We start from the raw sequence: 16,992 nt of genomic DNA, 5'->3' as shown, positions 1-16,992 counted from the left end.
ATACAACAGGCGTAGTCAGTCAATGTTTATCATACTGTCACAGGCTGTCATAGTGTGTGCCATAATATATCAGAGCGTCACGGCACCTCATCACAGATTGTCTCACTGCTCTGATACAGGGGCTGTCACAGTTTCACTGTATGTTTTGATGTATCAAAGTGTCAGTGCACCTAATTAGACAGTCTCAAATGTATCATAGTGCACCACAAGGTTACTGTTCCGAGTTACATGTTGTCATTATCATTATCATTATCCCTGTAGCTAATCATGTGGGCTGTCTCAGTGTCACTGACTGCCAGTGCATCAGAGTATCACTGCACTACTCACTGACTGGCACAGTGTATCATAGTGTCACAACTCCAAGCCCCAGAACATCAGTGTCACTGTTTTTTTGGCACAGACTATCACAGTAATTACAGTGTCACTACACTTTGGCACACGTTGTTACAATGAATTGAAGCATCAGTGTCTGAGTACCTAGTCACAGAGCATCCTGCAATGCATCCCAGACCACAAAATCTAACTTTTAACAGGCCTGTTTTACAACATTCTGTGACTTTGAAGTTGTCATGTTAGAAGATGAATGCTGGAGAGCTAAGTGTATTACCATCAACTTTAGTGAGACAATGTGCACAATCTCAAAACCTCATTATCAGCAGTGTCACAGTGTCAGTGAACCCAGTCACAGTCTATCATAATGTTGCTGCACCTTGTCAGTTTGCACAGTTCATCAGTGTCAGTGTCATTGCACATAGACACTGGTTGTCACAGTGTATCAGTGTTAACACACCTAGTCACGGAGTGTCACAGTTTTACAGTGCAACAGCATCCAGTCACAGAGTTCCACAGAGTTACAATGTCGTTGCTCCAAAACACAAACTGCCACAATGTATCCCATTGTCAATGCACCGAGTCGTAATGTCTGACAGGCCACAGTGCTATTATTGGCTAAGGTTTTAGTTTATCCTGTTAACCAGCTAAACTAGATTAAACTCCAATCTCATGCTGTTGCCCCTGCTTGAATGCTGCTGCTGTCAATGCCTCTGGAATTTAAAATTATGATGCTCAGACTTCATTTCACAATCGCATGACATCACACAGGATGCAAAGGAGATGCTGACTTTGCTAGGCACCCTTTTGAACCATCAGATCATTTCTTGCCTAAATGCCTCAATATTAGTAGGTGGATTATCCCCACTTCCCAAATCCTCCTCATTAACTACTAAAGGCCTCTTACAGTGGTGACCATGGAGGAAACTTGAATGGAAAACCTTCCAATGAAATGACTTTCAATGAATGACTGTACATTCTTTAGTCGCGTGATTTGATGCCATCTATGAGTTTGGGATCAAGACAGACTGGCTGAGGGGAGAGCCAGTTCAGGAACTATCCTCAGGCCTAAAACTCTTAACATCATGATTTATTTCAATGAAGTTCTAAATCGAGCAATACTAAACATTGCTTTAAACGTTGATGCACCAGACTCTGAAACTAGGTAAGACTATTCTTTGCATGTGCTCCTGTTCTATTTAATCTCTCAACATATCCAGACTTCAACCAACAACCAAGTAACTCCTCCCTTACCATGCTATATATGCCCAGTGAGGAGTAGATCTATGACATCATTGACAGAGTGCTCCAGAGTCCTAAAATTCTTACGCAACATGTATCACCCATGGTTCAGCATATAGCACACATGCCTCTGCTTACTAACTTCTGATTTCAAGTCATGAACTATGTCTGAAGCACAAATATCAAAGCTAACTTTGATTGAACTGCAGTTCTAAGGGATTATTGTGGGTGGCACGGTGGCACAGTAGTTAGCACTGCTGCCTCACAGCGCCAGAGACCCGGGTTCAGTTCCCACCTCAGGAGACTGACTGTGTGGAGTTTGCACGTTCTCCCCGTGTCTGCGTGGGTTTCCTCCGGATGCTCCGGTTTCCTCCCACAGTCCAAAGATGTGCAGGTCAGGTGAATTGGCCATGCTAAATTGCCCATAGTGTTCAGTAAGGGGTAAATGTAGGGGTATGCATGGGCTGCGCTTCAGCGGAGCGGTGTGGACTTGTTGGGCCGAAGGGCCTGTTTCCACACTGTAAGTAATCTAAAAAAAATCTAATCTAAAAAAAAGTGAACTTTCTATGGATGTTTTGTGTTTCAGATGAAATGTTAAATCGAAGTCCTGTTATACAAAAGATCCCATAGAACCATTTTAAAGACCCAGGGAGTAATCTCTCATGTCAGCAAATATTTGTCCTTCATTTAATATTATAAAACAAAATGGCTCTCTGGTTATTATCACATTGCTGCTTGCGAGTGGAAGTTGCTGCAATTCCTATGTTACCTTTCAAAATGTGCTTCATTCTCTGCAAAGTCTTCTGAGACATTTGGTGGCTACCTAAAGTAAATAACTGCAAATCTATCTTTCGCATTAAGAAATTGTGACCAAGTGATAAATCGCCTTCACACAGAATAATTGGGTGTGGACAAAGTTATATTTGGATGTTTTTTATTTTGAAATAGTAAGAAACATGTTGTGAAGAGGAGGTGCCAGTTTACAAAGTTTCTTATTAATGGGCTGAAAAAAACTGCATGAATTGCAGGGCGATTTGATCGATCTTTCCCAGATTATTGGAAAAGGTCTGTGACTGTTTTTGTAGTGAGATAATTAAGCCTTCATCGGAGGCCTGTCAGTCAGCTAATCCATCAATAATCCCATTTCATTGCACATTGCACTGAATTGAGTCACATGATTCACATCATTAATTCTCTCGCTGCAGTTCTTTACTTTGAGAAAATCTGATCGGGTCTTGCTCAGTATTATTGCCAGAAGCTTTTTTTTTTGGATGCATTTGGATTTTCACTACCAAACAAAAATAACGTTTTTCCAATTTCTGTGATATGTCATTGGGTTCACACTGAGTGCGTACAGCATACTGCCTTTCCCTCAATTATGAATTGCCATCTGTAATCGTCAGAGTTGGAGATGTTCTATCGAAGCCCCAAGTCAATCACTTCCTATCAATATATATCAATATAAAACTGGCTCTGTTTTGCAATATTAGTACTGAGATGTGTGACAAGTTATATGGAAGTGACTGGAAAATTATATGAAGGAAACTACGAATTTAATACATGGCGGTGCAGACTGGATGGGTCAAAGGGCCTGTTCTGCTCTGTGTGTTTGCTTGATTCTATGAAACATTCACAGGTCCATCGATATGGAACATAGGGAATGGGACTACACTTGCAAATAACCCATCACTACACAGGCCCAAGGATGGACCAAATTAACCCTTTCTGTGACACATGAATCGTCTCCCTTTATCTACTTCTGGGTTCAGAAAAGAACCTTCGCTCACTATTTTTGATTAACTGTCAGCTCACATTCTCCAATGGAGCTTCTTCAGAGCTCTGAAACTCTAGATAGAGTCACTTTGACGCTGGAACCCGGCTGCCTGCACATAATCTCCCACAAGGGGCATTTGATCTGATGCCAAGTTCAGGGTCAACAAATCTAATCTAATCAAAAGGCACAGGTCCTCAGCACCTACTTGGATTTTAAAGCTAAAGAATTAAATGCGTGTAGTCAGCTCTGATACAACAAACAGAGAAAGACTGAAGGGCTAAAGGAAACCAAGCTACTCCATTGAAGCTGCTTATTTTTAGCTCCAACTCCCAAAAACACACTTTGTCCCTCTCCAACCCAGAAGGAACATAAACCTCCTTCAAAATGCATCTTTAATACCCTAAAGCAATTAAATTCAGTCCAGGAGAATGCATCAAATAAATGATACATACTTTTTTTATTTGTTGGTCGGAAGTGGACATTGCTGTCTGAGGCAGCATTTATTGCCCATCCTTAGTGGGGATTGAACTGCTTTCTTGAAGCCAACAATGTCATTAGGGAGAGAGTTCCAGGACGTTGACCTTGTGACAGTGAAGGAGCGGAGATCTATTTCCAAGTCGGGTTGGTGAACTTGCAGGTGGTAATGTTCCCACGTATCTGTTGCCCTTCTCCTTCTAGACAGAAGTGGTTGTGGGTTTGGAAGGTGCTGTGCAAGGAGCTTTGCAATGCGCTTTGTAGATAGTACACATTGCATCCATGAGGTATCAGTGGTGGAGGAAGTGAATGTTTGCAGATATGGTGTCAATCAAGCGGGCTGCTTTGTCTTGGATATTGTTGAGTTTCTTGAGTGTTGTTGAAGCTGCACACATTCAGGTAAAAGGGGAATATTCCAACACACTCCTGACTTGTGTCATGTGGATGGCAAACAGGGTCTGGGGAGTTAGGAGGTGAACTACTTGCTGTGGGATTCCTCGGACTGGACCTGCTCCTGTTACAGTATTACTATAGCTAACTCAGTTCAGTTTCTGGTCAGTGGTAATGATGAGAATATTGATACTAAGGTACTGTATTTGATGGGATCTTTACTCAATCAAGATTCAGCCAGTTACCATTAGACACCATACAGAGAGTATTACAGACACTTTAGGTGGTTTAACCTGACATTATTGTTCACTTGAGCAATCCTGGATACTTTTGCTGAACATTCAGCACTTACCGAACCAGAATTAGACAGCACAAGGGAATCTAAATTATTGCTCATGGGTGCTCCTGTGGGGAGCAACTACATAACATCTGCTTTACAGCAGACTGTGTGCAAAGGAGGCAATGAGGTTTAACACCCAAATACCCTTTATGTGTGTGCCAGCTTATTACTGAGGTAATTTAAACTACACCCACCTCCTTGCTTTCTTCTTATTGACTCGTGCTAATATTTATCCAATTTACCTGTTAAAATTGACAATGGACTTTATCCAACCACTCTGCACCAGAACATCCCATGTTTTAACAATGCTCTGAATAAAGAAATTTCTCCTAACCTTTCCCCTCCAATCCTTCTATAATAGGTTTAAACTGTCTTGGCCTTCTCTGCTCCATTGACATGAATTAATTCTTGGAACTATGTTTTCCATCCATGGTGACTCAAGCAGTGAATCTCCACTATTTAATCTTTTTTTCAGATTTTAATGTTATTTCTGCAATGGTAGGCACAAGGCTCTTGCTACAGTGGTGTCTCTGGTTGGAGAACACACCCATAGAATCCCGACAGTGTGAAAACAGGCCCTTCGGCCCAAAAAGTCAACACCAAACCTCCAAAGAGTATCCCATCCAAACCCATTCTGCATTTATCCCTAACTAATGCACCTAACTTATACATCCCTGAACGCTATGGGCAATTTATCCTGGCCAATTCACCTTACCTGCACATCTTTAGACTGTGGGAGGAAATCAGAGCACATCCAAGCAGACACGGGGAGAACATGCAAATTTCACACAGACAGTCGCCCGAGACTGGAATTGAACCCAGGTCCCTATGCTGTGAGGCAGCAGTGCTAACCACTGAGCCACATCACAGTCTACAAATGCTGGGATCCATACCATTGGGAAGGGCAGGGAAACATACATACACTTTACTCGCTGAGTAATACATCATGGTGATTTATATTTGTATTGCAGGGCCTTCATTTTCAACAGGTTAAAATTCTCTCCCAGGCAACACATTTGAAACACCATCAACATAACTACTGAGGACTTAGGAGAATGTTAACAAGTGCTGGATGCTGACTGGCACACATTGCCTCTCAGTACTGTGATGCTCTGAATGTAACATTCACAATGCTGTGTTTGAATTCCTTCATAATATTAACGTCCATCTAGTTAACTTCTTCCAGCAATGGAAATCACTGCATTTCTCCAATTCAAGGTTCTTGAGTTTTCTCTTTCAATTGACCCTTCCTTGGTGGCCATATGCCTTCAGGTCCCTGACTTTTAACACCAGAATACCCTCCCTAACTCTTTCATCTCCTTTAAGTCTCACCTTAAGATCTCAGCACCTTGATCAAGCCTTCGGTGATGTATCTAAATACTTTTCAGTGACTAGGTCTCAACATTTATATTGGAAAGCTCCTGTGGAGGAGTTCGCAAAGTTGTAATCTTCAAAAGTGTTTTATTAATTCAAGTTATTAAGGAGACATACAGTTGGACCATTCTGCACTCCATTGCTACTCACTTACTTGGAGCACGTACCTGGATGCTCACAGCATCCCTGGCATGTCTCGCCTTGCCTTACCTTTCCTTGCCTCTTGCACTTTCTTTCCCCCCAGCCAGAGCTACCAGCTTCACAGTACTTCTGACTTAGTTTATCTTTAGCTTTTCAAAAGCCAGGAAGCCTTGCTCTGGCTGTCAGCAGTCCTCAAGGGAGACATCCTTCGCTCTGGGGCCTGGCACAGTCACCAGCAGCATCCGATATAAGTCCAGTGGCTTGAACATGGTCTTTGGGAAGGTGATAGATATAGTTCTTAGATATGAAGAGATCAAAGGCAAAGGAACAAAAGCAGGAGCAGGAGACTGAGTCGGATGGTCAGCCAATGTCATATTGTATGGTAGGTTAGGCAGAAAGAGCTGAATGGCTCACTGCTGCTCCTAATTATCCATGTTTCTATGGTTAGTTGTCCTTTGATATAGTCAAAGTCAGGATCCTCTCCGACTAAAGGAAGTGGAGTTGAGTGTCAGGCAGCCCACTGCCCTCTTTTGTCCCTATTCTGGGCTGTTTTGTCCCAGGATGAGAGAAATTAAGGGATAGAGTGAGATGAATGTAGGTGGCACTCCTCTTAAACCTAGTCAGGGAAAGACAGTAAGCTGTCCCGAGTGAGGGACCAGACAGTGCAGGGATCATGCAGAGTTAGGATGTTGGGGTTTTGGAGTGAGACCGAGTGAGGGAACATATTGCAGGTGTAATTGAGAAAGGTAGAGCAATTAATAGCCTTGGTGGGAGGTCGGAGCAGAGGTAAAGTGAGTGTGAGGCATTGGAGAGAAGATGGTAATACTTACCTTGGCCAAATACATCAAGTCATTAACCTTCTTCCTTCACGGCTGAGTCTTCCATCAGATGGTTGGATCTGCAAGGACCCATATGATCACCTCAGATTTGGTGGCGTGGTCACCTCTGCTGGTCCAGCAGGAAGAGGACATCCACCCAGAGTTGCAAATCATAACCGCAGATTCTCACCACAAAACTATATTTGGCTGTGGTACAGATGATAGTATGAGTGGTTGGTCATGTTAATTTCTGTGTGTTAATGTATCTGAGCTTGAGTTTAATTTATTGCTGTTACATGTACTGAAAGACAGTGAAAAGTGTTGTTTTACATGCTCTACAGGCAAATTGTACCATACAATCCGGGTAGCAGAAATGAGTGCAGAATACGGTGTTACAGCTGCAGAGAAGGTAGAGAGAGAGAGAGAGAAAGAGAGATCAAAATTAACATATGACAGGTCCATTCAAAAGTCTGATAGTAGCGGGGAAGAAGCTGTTCTTCAATATGTTCATACGTGTATTCAAACTTTTATATTTTTGGGGGGGGGGGGTGTGCACAGAGGATACTCTTATCTGCAAAATACAATTTTGATTTCTCTGTTTAAAGAATGACTGTAATATTCATACTGTTTCATGAGGAAGCAACATAACTTTAATATAGTGAACATAAAACCCAGCACAGAGTGGAGATTTTCAATTTATTTTCCTTTGCTGAAATTGGAGGACAGCTCATTCTCTTAATACAATTGGGCAACTGGCTGTGTTCAACTAATAACAATGTGGATTTTTATAAAAATAGTGCATAGACACATCCAGGAAGCTAATTTTAAGTTAGTATCATTTGATGTTTCACCAAAGGTGCGCAGGAACCTTTGCAACACATCAGCAACACATTGTGCCTTCAATAAATTTCATTTTGCACTCATATTATCTCCATCGAGCAATATTTCAACAAAACCTATTCCTTCAGATACAACACTGCAAATTTTAGTCAAAACCATACATGCCCAAGCCAAGATTGAGGATTACAATGGTGTCAGAGGTTCACCAGCATCTGCTGATCTATATTACCAGACATACCCTTGTGGGACAGGATCAAGTATAAGTGCTAATTTGGCAGGTCTGTAATGTGGGTTAGAGGTGGGCAAGGTATTTGTGCTTTGGTTGGAATAAGAGAAACAAAGCAGGCTATTTGGTTTTTACTTTTTGCAAATCTGAAGACCCATGTGCTACAGTTATATATTGTACCAGCTTAGTATGAATTAATGATTGTTCCTCAGATCTTTATCTGCATGGTGAAGTATCCAAGTTCAGCATGATGTATTGCACATTGAAAATCCAGACTACATGCATCGCTCTAACCCATTTCTCACTGGTACACTTTGTGACTCTCTGCATGTATTATTTTCTTTGCTTTCTGGACATGAATGCACAGTAATGTATTCCTTACTATCCACTGAACCTGACATTTACAAGTAATCTCTCAACTGCTTAATACTTGTGATCCTCAGAGTACATTGTTTCTCACTTGGTCCCACTCTGAGTAGCGTACTGTTTTATACTTGCCCGACAGCAGATATACACAGTTTGAAAATGAAAAATGAAGAAAGACTTGTAACTGTAAAGCACATTTCACAACCTCAGGGCAAAATCTGGACGAAGACATACATTTCGAATGGAGTCACTCTTGTGATACAAACTGGATAGCTGCCAATTGGTATACATCAAGTTCACCCAAACAGTTCTGAGATAAGCGACCAGATCGTCTGTTTTGATGATATGGACTGAGGGATAAATATTGGCCAGTGCGCAATAAGATCTATTTTTTAAGATAGTGCCATGGAATGAGTGCCCAAGAGCATATAAGGACTTAGTTTTAAAGTCTCCACAAAAGGCAGCACTTCTGACTGTTCATTAGCACTGCCTTGGAGTATCAGCCTAGATTCAGGTTTCCAGGATATATTGCCTGACTGCAGATTGTGTGCTACTGATTACGAATGCTTTCCCTTGATGTATATGATCCTTGAATATCAGTGGAACATGCAATATCCCTTTAACTGGAGGTGCTGCACACAGCTTTAAGTCAGGTGGTAAAAGTTCACCTTGTGGGCCTTGGCAACTCATCAGAGATGACCGTCTCGCTGGCACTAGTATCCAGCTCAAATTTGATTGGAGAACAAACTTACCCAGATCATTTCTGATTAAACTTATCAGGTTACTGTTTAATCACCCCTAGAGAAGAGTAACATTAGTGTTCTGTAAATGTTTGTTCCTCATAAAAAGAAACTTAATCCATTGCAAAATTGACCTGTTTGTCAGGGTCAGAGTCAGGGTTAGGGTCAGGGTTAGGGTCAGGGTTAGGGTTAGGGTTAGGGTCAGGGTTAGGGTTAGGGTTAGGGTTAGGGTTAAGGTTAGGGTTAGGGTTAGGGTCAGGGTTAGGATCAGGTCAGGGTTAGGGTCAGGGTCAGGGTTAGGGTCAGGGCCAGGGTTAGGGTTAGGGTCAGGATTAGGGTTAGGGTCAGGGTTAAGGTTAGGATCAAGGTTAGGGTGAGGGTTAGAGTTAGGGTTAGGGTCAGGGTTAGGGTTAGGGTTAGAGTTAGGGTTAGGGTTAGGGTTAGGGTTAGGGTTAGGATCAGGTCAGGGTTAGGGTCAGGGTCAGGGTTAGGGTCAGGGCCAGGGTTAGGGTTAGGGTCAGGATTAGGGTTAGGGTCAGGGTTAAGGTTAGGATCAAGGTTAGGGTGAGGGTTAGAGTTAGGGTTAGGGTCAGGGTTAGGGTTAGGGTTAGAGTTAGGGTTAGGGTTAGGGTTAGGGTTAGGGTTAGGGTTAGGGTTAAGTTCCAAGACATGAATATGATTGGAGGCTGGGAGTGAATTCGTTTGATATTGGGTTTGTGTTTTACAATATCACACATCCTCAAGAAGTGAACCTTTATATGAAAATCAATGCATCATCAGAGAAAGGCTGCATTGCCTTGCCACTGCTGTGCAGGAATTAGGAACCTCAGCTGAGGTGTGTGTATGCTGTATTATTGGAGGTTAATTAAATAAAACTTGCTGACAAGTTGCCCATGGCTTGCCTGGTTCAATGTACCTACCGTAGGTGCATTTGAGCATCCACTCTCAGGTTTATGGATAGTTGAGTGGGAAGGCTATGGCACAACATCAACAGCAGCACTACTGCATGGACTGTTAGAGGTCAGGCTGATGGGCCTTTCACTGTGCTGTGAAGTATTGTGGTCATGGATGCTGCTAATGAACTGTAGGAAGCCCTGCTGTGAGATACATTGACAGCCTGAACCATGAACCATGAAGGAGAACCAGTTTGGACTTTTGTCTCACATATGCTATTTCAATATTAATGCAGGTACGTCCTCCAAAGGAAATAAACCTCTGCACAGCAACAACCTATAAAAATCTCAGCAGTCTAACTGTGTGAATACTGATGCAAATAATCAGAAAATCACTGGACTGCAAAATTGTTCTGTAGCACTCTGCAGTGCAAGTTGGTGTGGCAGGTTTGAATGAGTTTGTGAAAGTGTTTTCTGTGGTAATCTCAGGCAAACTTTCATTGTCCATGGACATTGGATGAATTTTCCTGAAAAACATTTTGTTAGATTATGTGACGTGTACACAAATTCATATTGACCCTCTGGGTTTGACCATAGTGACCATCCCTGCAGACTATTCTACAGGCTAATTTACGGGGGAGGTAATCCCCTACTGTTTCTTTACCTTTGTTGTTAATGAAGAGGAGATTTCAAGGTGTACAGAGGCAAACTGACTTTGGTGCTAGCTTCCCAAGTGACGATTTACAAGCTTTCTGAATCCTGCACATAGCATGGTTTCCTAACACTCAAAGACACTGCTCATAGATTTTTGTGAAATCCTATTCTCTATGGAGAAGGTTGGGGACAAAGCCTTTTTACTCAATAGGGAAAATTGCCAGTTACTAATTGCAAATGCTTTCTCTTGCTAGATGAGATCCTTGAATATCAATGGGACATGCAATATCCCTTGACCTGGAGCTACTGCACACAGCTTTGAGTGAGGTGGTAAAAGTTCACCTTGGCTGACCATGAAGTCTCATCAGAGATAACTGTGACACAGGCACCAGTATCCAGCTCAAATGTGGTTGAAGAACCATTTACCAAGATCATTTCTGATCAAGTTTAGCAGTGTTGAATCGCTTCTAGAGAAGAGTAATATTGGTGCACCATAAAAGAAACTTGTTCCATTGCAGAATTGACCTGCTTGTCAAGGTTTGGTTCCAAGACATGAATATGTATGGTTGGATCCAGTTTGATATCGAGTTTGTGTTTTACAATATAGTACATCCTCAAGAAGTGAATTTTTATACTATAATCATTACATTGTTGGAAGAAAGACATTGCAACATGACACTGCCTCGGATTTCATGTTGATCTTGTCACGTTTTTGTTTAATTCGTTCATGGGTTGAGGGCTTCGCTGGCTGCCAGCATTTATTGCCTATCCCTAATTGCCCAGAGGACAGTTAAGAGTCACTATATTTCTGTGGGGCTGGATTATGATATATTTTTCAAATGAGATGTCTGTCTCCTCTGTTCTGATGTTTTATTATTTATAAGTAGTCAGTAGTCCCTGTAAAATGTTCTGCAGTAAATTGGACAAAGCTTCTTGGAATAATTTTCTAAACTCTAGTACTATTACCCGGATTGCATGTTCCAACGTTAGATCCTCTTTTGCTTGAAGAAATCCAGCAACTAATCTATCCAAAGGACAAAAAGCAATTCTGCATAAATGAGCCCTTGTTGTAAGTGTCCATAGCTGTATGAGTCTGATAATCCATTCAGGTCATCAGTGAAGCTGTCGACAGACTCTCCTGGGAATTGGTATCTGCTGTGGAAGCATGATTTTTCTGGTGTTCTATTTGTTTTTGAAGTGAAATATTGATCAAAGACTGTTAGGAGATTGTCAAACATAATTTGCTTCTCATCAATCCATTGTCAACGTAACACGTGATCTGGGTTCTTCCCATATAGCAGAGAAGTGTGCAGTATGTCATAGAGGTCTGAGCAATATGGGCAAGATTTGCAGCAGAATCAAACAAGAAATGCAGTGAGGCTCTTTTAAGCTTTTCGCAAGTGCTCTCATGAGATTTTCACGAGGCAGCAGCATGTTACCAATTTAGAGAAATTATTATTTGTTAAATGCTTCTTTGAGAGTGCAACTCACCTCATTAATACTCAATCTTCGATCTTGCCAAACAAGCTAGCTGTCGAGAAAATTCAACATGGAAACAAGAGCAGGTACCTGGCAGATTCAGCTCGGTGCTCACTTCGAATGACCTCTCTGTTCAATATGATGACCACAGTACCTCACAGCACAGTGAAAGGCCAATCAGCCTGACTTCCTAATGGGCCGTGCAGTGGTGCTTCTGTTAATGCTGTTCCATGTTCTTGCCACTCAACTATGCACAACCCTGAGAGTGGATGCCCAGATACATGATGTTGGACAACATCTCAGGGCATGCTAGATGGGTACATACACAGACATTGGCATTTGACATGTGCCAACCTTCCTCATGGCACATCTCTGATCACTTACAGGAAGCTTCTGCACTTCAACACTGCACCTCAGGCTACAGTGGCAACTCTCATTGTCATGCTGCAGCAAGGAGACTGTGCTTTCAGGGATACACACGAGGGTCATGAACTGGATCAGGCTGCATCACTGGGCTCTTTGCTTGCTATCATAGAGTTCATGTACTCTGAACCTATCGAGATGCTCATTGCATCCCTGCCTTGCATTGATATCTTTCACTTTGCCCCCTCAACCAAGGATGCCAGTTTTATATCATCTGTGCTTTGCCTTGTTATTGACCACAAAAAAGGAAGCTTATCAGGTTTTCTCACAAGCGTCACTCTGGTCACAGGGGGCGAGCCTTCACTCAGGGGATCCCTGCACAGTAAGGCGAGGGCAGCCTTTGGTTCCACTCCATCACCTTTGAAACGGTCCATTTGCTTCCTGGGGCAGTTCAAATCAGGATGCCGTCCACAGAAGGGATGTGGTCCTGAAGCTTAGCAAACACATCACCCACCTTGACTCTTTCAGCTGTATGGTGGACTGTTTCCCTCCTGGATTGAGAGCGCAGCAGGTATAATGGGAGGTGGAAGTGGGCAGCACTGCAGGTATTTTTGGTCCAGCTGGAGAGGTGCCCCCAGTGAGTGAGTAGGCAGTACAGAGGGCATACAGGATTAGTGGTATCAGGGCTAGTGTAGGTGACAATGAGTGGGGAAGATGTTGCAAGCAGTACTGGGTGTGTTAGAGGATGAGCCTTCATGGGAGGTAGGTACAGTAATGCAGAAAGCGAGTGTAAAGTGTTGGAGGTGACACCTATGTTGGATAGAGTGGAGAAGGTTAGTGACTTCCTTGATATTTTTGTGTGCATTCCTCCAAATGACTGAGTGCACTTAAGCATGGATCAGGTTGGCATGGAGTGTTTTCCTGTCTTTCTCTGTTGGTCTGTGGGGGAAGAGGGTGTTCCACCCCTGAACCAGCCCATACAGCAGGACTTCCAGAATCATGCCCACAACAATCATTTTACCTCATCTGCCATGTCTGGAACAAATGTCAGGAACCATGTAAGGCACCTCCAAACTGTCAGTGCTCATCTGAGTACACAACAGGCTTTCAAAGATGGAAGGGGTGAAAGGGATGCAGGCAGGCTATATGCTGTAATTGGTGACTAGTTCTGGAAATGACATCTGGAAAGATGGGCTCCAGCTCAGGTGTGAGAGATGTCATAGCTGCAGGGTAGGTCATTAATGCAGCATGTTGTGTAAGATCCAATGTTAAATCTCAGTAGGCCTTACAGCTAAAAACCCTCCAAAAAACTCAACACATCTTGGACTTAGGCAAAGGAAATAAGATCCAGCCTTAAGTGTCCAATCCTGTCAACATGCAGAAATCCAGGAGTCCTGATTTTCATATTTGCTGACCTAACAAACAATCATATCAAATGTTCAGGTGGGAAGGTCACCACAGACAAATTTTGTTGCAATGGCTGATTGTTGATTGGAGTTTGAAGTTATCGATTAGCTTTTTTTATTTTGCTGATGTTGTGAGGATTTTGAAGCCCATGTACTACACTAATGTTGTCGTGTTGTTATATTTTTAGAATAGTGTAGAATTAGGCCATTCTGCCCAACAAGCCTCTGAAGATCAGCCCACCCAGACCCACCTCCCCGCACTATCCCTGTAACCCTACCTGTCCCATGGCTAATCCATCTAGCCTACACAACTCTGGACACTATAGGCAATCTAGCATGGCCAATCCACCTATCCTGCATATTATTGGATGGTGGGAGGAAAATGGAGCACTGGAGGAAACTCACACAGACACGGGGAGAATGTGCAAACTCCACACAGTCGCCTGAAGCTGGAATCGAGCTGGGGTCCCTGGCACTGTGTGGCAGCAGTGCTAACCACTGAGCCACCATGCCACCCTATTCTTGGTTGATTGAAGTTGTTTTGAAATTGGTGAGACTGTTGTTATACCAAACTGAAAATTGTGAAAGTACCTGCTTTTCCAAATGTTGTTTCTTTTGAATGTAAAGATCAGGTTTCCTTTACCAATATGGAGATGAATGAAGATATTCGTTTTCCAAAGATGGCTGAAGAATCTCTGAAAGATCTGCGGTAGAAACATTCTCAAAATGTGACAAACAATAAAATTCTATTATGGTATTTGTTTAATTGTTTAAAGATGGCTGCCATGAGGCCATTTGCTCCAACCTTTCAGGGTCAAAGGTCTTGTCTGACTGAAAGTTATGTAATGTGATCAGACTTGAACCTTTTTCCTTTCCTATAATATTATTTGTTTAACAATTAAAACTGATAAACTGTTGTTACTGAGTAATACTTGCTCTATACACTCAAATTATCAAAATAATCATAGAATCATAGAGGTTTACAGCGCAGAAGGAGGTTATTTGGTCATTATGTCTGTATGAGCTCTTGGAAGTGATAGCTAGCTCATCCCATTCTCCAGCTCTATCTCCACATCCCTCTATATTCATGACTTTGTACATAAAAATGAATTGCTAACTTCAATATTAAGACTAGCAAACTTTGAATTCCGGTGAAGGTTTGATTTCTGATCTTCCAAAGGATCAGCATGAAAGCTGTTTGTAAAGAGGTTTCTTAACTTGCTTGTGTTTTTTTTTCCCCATTGAGTAAATAGTCTAAAGTTGATAAAGGACTGTCAGAAGTCTGAATTCAGATTCCCAAATTAGTTTCTTGGGTCTTTCCCTCTAAGGGATTGAATCTGCCGTGGGTGTCTGGCAATCAACGTCTTTTCAAGCTTGTTTAATTCTGATTTATCCCCTTGGCTGCTAATGAGCTTATACTTGTACCCACCTCCACCATTTTGTCTGGCAGCTCATTCTATACACCCACCACCCTCTGTGTGAAAAATTTTTCCCTTAGGTCCCTTTTAAATCTTTCCCCTCTCACCTTAAACCTTTGCCCTCTAGCTTTGGACACGCCTACCCTGGGCAAAAGACCTTGGCTATTCACCATATCCACGCCTAGCTTGATTTTATAAATCTCTTTAAGGTCACCCCTCAGCGCCCGACATTCCAGGGAAAACAGCACCAGCCTACTCTCCCCAAAGCTCAAAACCTCCAATCCTGGCAACAATCATCACTATCACCATCTCTACATCCTCCAAGATGTTCTGAATAGCTGAGGTATAGTTGCAGCACGGTCCAAAGACTGTGGAAGCAGATGGCATGAAATGTCAGCTTGTTGCTATGCAAGATCAGACAGCTGGCAGCGTGTTTGTGGACACCTGCATCCAAAGGGGCTTGTAGTGTCTCACTGCGGCTCAGCAAGCCATGCTCCGGCAGAGTACGGAGATTCCTGAGGGGCCTTGTTTCTCCTCAACCCCCCCCCCCCCCCCCCCCCCCACCACAACTTCGCATCCCTTGCCTTTTGCAGTGGCCGCAAGAGGAAGGAACCTGCCATTCTCTCACACTGCCCACGGTGAGGGGGTGGTGCCTCGTCTGTAACCTCAAGGCCCAGAGTCTCCAATTCTCTCTGCAGTTAACCCCATTGAAGGCCAGTGGCCTTGCACCAGCCATGCTGTAGCTAGTGGAGGACATCATATAGGAGCACGAGGCCAGGCAAACCCACCACATGACAGGAACTAAAGCAAGGGACAAAAATGAATAATTGAACATTGGATAGATTATTGGAATTATTGTTGAATAATGTCTGTGTGGAGTGGATACTCCATGGCATGTTTCCAGGGTTGTGAAAATACCTTTAAATGAGGTATTGTGTGAACAAAAATTGGCGTATGGGTTTTTCAGAGTGTTGTGCAGTTATTCAACAGATGTAAGTAATATTGCATTTGTAGTGCTAATGGCTTTGTTGTAAAGAATATAAATTTTACTGCTGCAAGATTTCTCGAAGGCATGTTAATACACTTTACATTCAGAAACTAACACTTGTAACAATTCAATACTAGGATATGAACATTGTTGGTGAGGTATTTGTTGCCTTAATTGCTCTTGACTGAGTCTCCTTCTTGAACTGCTGCTCTCAGTCTAGCACCTATGGTGCTGTTCGGAAGGCAGTTCCAAGACTTTGAAGCTGTGTTAATGAAGGAATGCTGATATAGTTCCAAGTCTTTTAAAATTTTTAATTCATTTTTGTGGGATGTAGGCTGGCCAGCATTCATTGCCTAGTTATTTAGTCCCTAGTTGCCCTTGGGAAGGTGAAGGTGATTTGCCTCCTTGAACCGCTGCAGTCCACCTGCTGTGGGTTGACCCACAATGATATTTGGGAGGGAATTCCAGGATCTTGACCCAGTGACAATGAAGGAACGGTGATATATTTCCAAGTCAGGATGGCTTAGAGGGGAAATTGAAGTTGGTAGTGTTCCCATTTCTCTGCTGCCCCTGTTGTGGAGTCATGGAGTCATAGAGATGTATAGCACAGAAACAGACCCATCAATTCAACTCGCCCATGCAGGCCAGATATCCTAAATTAATCTAGACCCATTTGCCAGCACTTGGCCCATATCCCTCTAAACCCTTCCCATTCATGTACCCCTCCAGATGCTTT

Source organism: Chiloscyllium plagiosum, unplaced genomic scaffold (assembly GCF_037043375.1).
Source record: "Chiloscyllium plagiosum isolate Xiang-an unplaced genomic scaffold, Cpla_swu_hap1 HiC_scaffold_9, whole genome shotgun sequence".
In the NCBI taxonomy this organism is placed as follows: Eukaryota; Metazoa; Chordata; class Chondrichthyes; order Orectolobiformes; family Hemiscylliidae; genus Chiloscyllium; species Chiloscyllium plagiosum.
The sequence above is the reverse complement of the archived record's forward strand: the minus strand, read 5'-3'. Positions refer to the sequence as shown.